Genomic DNA, 6,705 nt, shown 5'->3' with positions numbered 1-6,705 from the left:
TATAGGAAAGATGTGGTTGAGCTGGAGAGAGTGCCGAGGAGATTCACCAGGATGTTGCCTGGTTGGGAGAACTTTAGTTATGGGGAGAGATTGGAAAGGCTGGGATAGTTTTCCTGGAGTGAAGGAGTCTGAAAGTTGACCTGCTAGAGGTATTTTAAAGTATTAGATAGGGTAGGCAGTGAGAATCCTTCTCCCATGGGAGGAGTATCAAATGTAAGAGGGCATAGGTTTAAGGTGAGAAGGAGATTTAAAGGGGATTTGTGGGCTAAGCTTTTTTTAACACCTTCAACTTTAACTTTATGACTTTTGGAGATCAGTTCATCTTCTACTCACTTAACTATTCACAGTAACAGAAATTTTGACTAGGGGTGCCCAAAATTTTGCATGCCACTGTAAAGCTATGATAGGCACAGATTGACTTCAGGAAGGGGAAGGAGGGCGAACATGTGCCAGTCTACATTGGGGATTTGGCGGTGGAGAGAGTCAGCAGCTTTAAAGTCCTAGGCGTTAACATATCGGATGACCTGTCCTGGGCCCAGCACATAGATGCCCAGCACATGGAAAGCGCGCCAGTGTCTTTACTTTCTCAGGATGTTACTGAACACTGTAATAAACTTCTACAGATGTACTGTTGAAAGTATCCTGACTGATTGCATCGTGGTCTGGTACGGCAATTCAAATGCACAGGAACGTAAGAAGCTTCAGAGAGTAGTGAACTCAGCCCAATACATTATGAGCACATCCCTCCCCTCCATCAGTAGTATCTACAGGAGGCGCTGCCTCAAGAAGGCAACGTCCATCATCAAAGATCCCCACCATCCGAGCCGTGCCATCTTTTCATGGCTACCATCGGGCAGGAGGTGCAGAAACCTGAAGTCCCACACCACCAGGTTCAGGACCAGCTACTTCCCTTCAACCATTCTGTTCTTGAACCAACTGGAACTCTAATCACCACAGTTTAGCAACACTATGATCTCTTTGCACTAAAGTGGACTTTGTATTTTTTTAAATTGTGTTCTTTCTTGTAAAAACTGTGTATAATTTATGTTTAATTTTACTTGCAAATGCTGCTTATATGATGCTATGTGCCTGTGATGCTGCTGCAAGTAAGATTTTCATTGCACCTGTGTATACATGGACTTGTGCAGATGACAATAAACTTGACTTTGAATTTGACAGGATAGTTAGTCTGAGTGTTTTTCTCAGGGTAAAAATGTCAATTACTGGAAGGCACAGTTTTAAGGTGAGAGGGGAAAGTTTAAAAGACACGAGGCAATTCCTACAATGTGAGACGTGTAAGGACACATGCGAGAACTTGCGAGTGTAAATTGGGATGACATTTTTGAAGGGAAATGTACTATGAAGATGTGGTCGTTGTTCAGGGATCTCTTGCAGGATGTTAGGGATAAATTTGTCCCGGTGAGGCACAAAAGGAATGGCAGGGTGAAGGAACCATGGGTGACAAGAGAGGTGGAACATCTAGTTAGGAGGAAGAAGGCAGCGTACATAAGGTGTAGGCAGCAAGGATCAGATGGGGCTCATGAGGAATATAGGGTAGCGAGGAAGGAACTTAAGAAGGGGCTGAGGAGAGCAAGAAGGGGACATGAAAAGGCCTTGGCGAGTAGGGTTAAGGAAAACCCCAAGGCATTTTTCACTTATGTGAAGAGCAGAAGGATGACAGGAGTAAAGGTAAGACGGATTAGAGACAAAGGTGGGAAGATGTGCCTGGAAGCTGTGGAAGTGGGTGAGGTCCTCAATGAATACTTCTCTTCAGTATTCACCAAGGAGAGGGGCCTTGATGATGCTGAGGACAGTGTTGGTAAGGTTAATGTTCTAGTGCATGTTGATATCAAGAGACAGGATATGTTGGAGCTGTTAGAAAATCATAGGACAGATAAATCCCCGGGGCCTGACAGAATATTCCCCAGGCTGCTTCACAAGGTGAGGGAGATTGCTGAACAGTTGGCTCGGATCTTTGAGTCCTCGTTGTCCATGGGAATGGTACCGGAGGATTGGAGGGTGGCAAATGTTGTCCCCTTATTCAAAAAAGGTTACTACCTTTTTTGTCCAGGGAATTACAGACCAGTGAGCCTTATGTCTGTGGTGGGCAAGCTGTTGGAAAGGATTCTGAGAGATAGGATCTGTGGGCATTTAGAGAATCATGGTCTGATCAGGGTCAACCAGCATGGCTTTATGAAGGGCAGATCACGTCTCACAAGCCTGATAGGGTTCTTTGAGGAGGTGACCAGGCAGATTGTAGTGCAGCAGATGTGGTCTACTTGGATTTTAGTAAGGCATTTGACAAAGTTCCACATGGCAGGCTTCTTCAGAAGGTCAGAGGGCATGGGATCCAGGGAAGCTTGGCCGTGTGCATTCAGAATTGGCTTGCCTGTAGAAAGCAGAGGGTTGTGGTGGAGGGAGTGCATTCAGACTGGAGGGCTGTGATTAGCGGTGTCCCGCAGGGATCGGTTCTGGGACCTCTGCTTTTCATGATTTTTATTAATGACTTGGATGAGGGGGTAGAAGGGTGGGTTGGCAAGTTTGCAGACGACACAAAGGTTGGTGGTGTTGTGGATAGTGTGGAGGATTGTCGAAGATTGCAGAGGGACATTGATTGGATGGAGAGCTGGGCTGAGAAGTGGTAGATGGAGTTCAATCCAGAGAAGTGTGAGTGGTACACTTTGGAAGGACACTGTGTCCAGTTCTGGTCACCTCATTATAAGAAGGATGTGGAAGCATTGGAAAGGGTGCAGAGGAGATTTACCAGGATGCTGCTTGGTTTGGAGAGTATGGATTATGAGGAGAGCTAGGGCTTTACTCTTTGGAGAGAAGGAGGATGAGGGGAGACATGATAGAGGTGTACAAAATATTAAGAGGAATACATAGAGAGCCAGCGCCTCTTTCCCAGGGCACCAGTGCTCAATACAAGAGGCCATGGCTTTAAAGTAATGGGTGGAAAGTTCAAGGGAGATATCAGAGGGAGGTTTTTTACCCAGAGAGTGGTTGGGGCATGGAATGCGCTGCCTGGGGCGGTGGTGGAGGCAGGTACATTGGTCAAATTCAAGAGATCGCTAGATAAGCATATGGAGGAATTTAAAAGAGAGGGATATGGGGGAGGTAGAGGTTAGATAGTCTTTGGCAAGGTTTGTGGGCCAAAGGGCCTGTATTGTGCTTTACTGTTCTATGATTCTATGAATTCAGAATCAGATTAATTATCACTGTCTTATGGCGTGAAATGTGTTTTTCAGCAGCAGTACAGTGCAAAGACATAAATTTACTATAAATTACAAAATAAATAGTGCAAAACAAAAAGGAATAATAAGAGGGGTAGGTGCAGAAATGCGCTGTCACTGGAGGTGGTACAAAAAGATACAATAGCAACAGTTAAAAGGCATTTACACAGACACAGGAACGGGCCGGGAACAGGGGAAACGGACCATGTGCAGGCTGAGGAGATGTTAGGTTGGAGTCCTGGTCAGCGCAGACATGGTGGGTGGAAGGGCTTGTTCCTCTGCTGTACTGGTCCATGTGGGGTTGATATCTGGAACTCGTTCTCAGAGGAGGTGGAATTATTTTTGAGAGGCACTGAGAAAGGCAGTTACATGGGGGAAGCCGAAGGACCTGCAAATGTACGACTCAATCCTGGCCTCAGGCGCTGACTGTGTGGAATTTACACGTTCTCCGTGACCGTGTGGGGTTTCCTCTGGGTGCTCTGGTTTCCTCCCACGTCCCAAAGACGTGCAGATTGGTGGGTTAACTGGCCGCTGTAAATTGCCCCCACGAGTGTGTGGGTGTGTGGGAGAACCGGGGGGAGTTGATGAGGAGAATAAACTGGGGATCAGTGTAGATGGGTGGTTGCTGGTCAGCACGGAGGTGATTGGCCGAAGGGCCTGTTTCCATCCTGTGCCCGCAGCCACTGAGCAGCTGTGTGACAGGCTGGCGGGGAGGGGAGAGGGAGAGGGGAGAGGGAGTCTGTGTGTGTGTGTGTGTGTGTGTGTGTGTGTGTGTGTGTGTGTGTGTGTGTGTGTGTGTGTGTGTGTGAGAGACTGATGGGAGTCCTGAGCCGTGAGTGTCCCCACCCCACTGCAAGGAGGTGGGGGAGGAGGTGGGGGGGGGGGTGGTCACAGCAGGAGGCACTGAGGGAGGCAGAACACACAGAGGCTGAGCACTGAGGGAGCAGTCAGTCTGTGGCCACACTGAGCAGGGCAGGCTGAGGCCGGCAGGGGGAGCGCGCGCACACCCCCCCCCCCCCACAACATTAGGGTGAAGACCCTCCTGGTCCTGCCTCAGTCCCATCCCAGTGGGCTGTGTGGAAACAAAAGAGATGGCAGATAGAGTCATGGGGTTATACAGCATGGCAACTGGCCCTTCTGCCCAACTTGTCCGTGCTGATCAAGGTGTCCACTTGAGCTTGTCTGATTTGCCTGCATTTGGCCCATATCGTTCTGAACCGTTCCCTCTCTGTGAACCCATCCAAGGGTCCTTTAAGTGTTGTCATTGTATCCACCCCACCACCTCCTCTGGCAGCTCGTTCCACAGACCCACCACCCTCTGTGGAAAAAACCTGCCCCTCAGGTCCCCTTCAGATCTTTTCCCCGCTCACCTTAAACCTCTGCCCTCTGGTTTTACACTCCCCTACCCTGGGAAAAGTACTGTGACCATCCACCTTACCTCTGCCCCTGGTGAGTTTATAAACCTCTATAAGGTCACACCCCAACCTCCTACGCACCAGGGAAAAAACTTGCAGCCTATCCCATCTCTCCTTATAATTCAAGCCCTCCAGTCCTGGTATCATCCTTGTTTGCACCCTTCCCTGCTTCCTGACACCCTTCCTACAGCTGGGTGACCAGAACTGCTCACATTACTCCAGGTGAGGTCTCACCAACACCGTGCACAGCCGTAACATGATGTTCCAACTCAGGTTCTCAGTGCCCTGACTGATGAAAGCAACCAAACACCTTCTTCGCACCGTCTTCCCATATCGCTACTCTCAGGGAACGCTGTACACGTAGCCCTGGGTCTCCCTGTTCTACAACACTCTCCAGGGCCCTGCCGTTTACTGGGCAAGTCCTGCCCTGCTTTAACTTCCCAAAATGCAACACTTTGCTCTCGTCTGAACCCCTCCCAGCCCGTCCTTGTCCACTTCCCCAGTTGATCCGGACGCTGGAACCGGGAACAACAAACGGAACGCCGGAAGAGCTCAGCGGCTCGAGCAGCATCTGAGGAGGCAAGAGGTGTGGGTCGACGTTTCGGGTCGAGACCCTGCCTCGGGAGACCCAGGACGTCGACTCGCACCTTCTGCCTCCACGGATGCTGCCCGACCCTCGGTGGGTTGTGCTCCCTGCTCTGTGTGACCGTCGTACAACAGGTGAAGGCCCTTTGGCCTCTCCCACTTGCCCCACCAATCAGCAAGGTCACAGCTGACGGTGACCAGACACCATTTCCCTCCCGTCCGACATCCCGGGATCCCTTTAACATCAGGAGTTTCCCACTGAGGTCGATGACCTCCCATTTCCCCACATTTTACTCCATCTGCCGTGTTCTTGCCCGTCCCTTCAGCTTGTCCGTATCCCGTCTCTTTACATCCTCCTCAAGCCCAGCGCATTCAAACAGAACAGATTTATTTATAATTGACCCAGAATACAAACGTGCCTCCAATTACAGGGGGAAACAACCCCAAATGTGCCCAATAACCAGGGTCCAAACCTGGATGTGATCAACAGCATCAATAACCACAGAATCAACGCCTGCAGTCACTTGTGAACTCACTGGTGTCTCAGCAGCTGCAGGGTTTAAATGCCCCACATACGTACTGCATATTTAAACCTTCTCTTCAATGTGAGCTCGTCGGTGTCTCAAGAGATGGGATGACTGAGTGAATTTCTTCCCACACTCAGAGCAGGTGAACGGCCTCTCCCCGGTGTGAACTCGCTGGTGTGTCAGCAGGTCTGATGATCGACTGAATCCCTTCCCACACTCGGAGCAGGTGTATGGCCTCTCCCCTGTGTGAATTCGTTGGTGCGTCAGAAGGTCTGATGACTGAGTGAATCCCTTCCCGCACTCGGAGCAGGTGAACGGCCTCTCCCCGGTGTGAATTCGTTGGTGAGTCAGCAGTTTGGATGACCGTGTAAATCCCTTCCCACATTCAGAGCAGGTGAACGGCCGCTCTCCAGTGTGAATCTGCTGGTGCGTCAGCAGGTTTGATGACCGAGTGAATCCCTTCCCACACTCAGAGCAGGTGAATGGCCTCTCCCCGGTGTGGACTCGTTGGTGGGTCTGCAAACTGGATGACCGACTGAACTGCTTCCCACACTCAGAGCAGCTGAACGGCCTCTCCCCGGTGTGGATTCGCTGATGGGTCAGCAGGTTCGATGACTGAGTGAATCCCCTCCCACAGACAGAGCAGGTGAACGGCCTCTCCCCGGTGTGAACTATCTGGTGCAACAATAAGTGGGATGACTGAGTGAATCCTTTCCCACACACAGAGCAGGAGAACGGTCTCTCTCCAGAGTGAACCCGCCGGTGTCTCATCAGGCAGGATGACTGAGTGACTCCCTTCATGCGCCTGGAACAGGCCAACAATGTTTGGTCACTGGTCAGTCAGTAAAAGCAATGACTGAGTGCATTACTTTGCTGGAAAGGACCAGGTGAATGAATTCGAATCTTATCAGCATTCAATCACATTAACTTTTTCTCATAATTCTC

The 6,705-nt window shown here is 50.1% G+C and overlaps 1 pseudogene; it reads right to left on the bottom strand.

The window, feature by feature from the left end:
• Nucleotides 1-4,044: 4,044 nt before the first annotated feature.
• The window catches only part of LOC127576393 (zinc finger protein 420-like), a 36,041-nt pseudogene continuing 33,380 nt past the window's right edge, over nt 4,045-6,705 (bottom strand).

Source organism: Pristis pectinata, chromosome 12 (assembly GCF_009764475.1).
Source record: "Pristis pectinata isolate sPriPec2 chromosome 12, sPriPec2.1.pri, whole genome shotgun sequence".
NCBI lineage: Eukaryota > Metazoa > Chordata > Chondrichthyes > Rhinopristiformes > Pristidae > Pristis > Pristis pectinata.
Note: the sequence above shows the minus strand (reverse complement) of the source record. Positions and strands in the feature narration are given on the sequence as shown.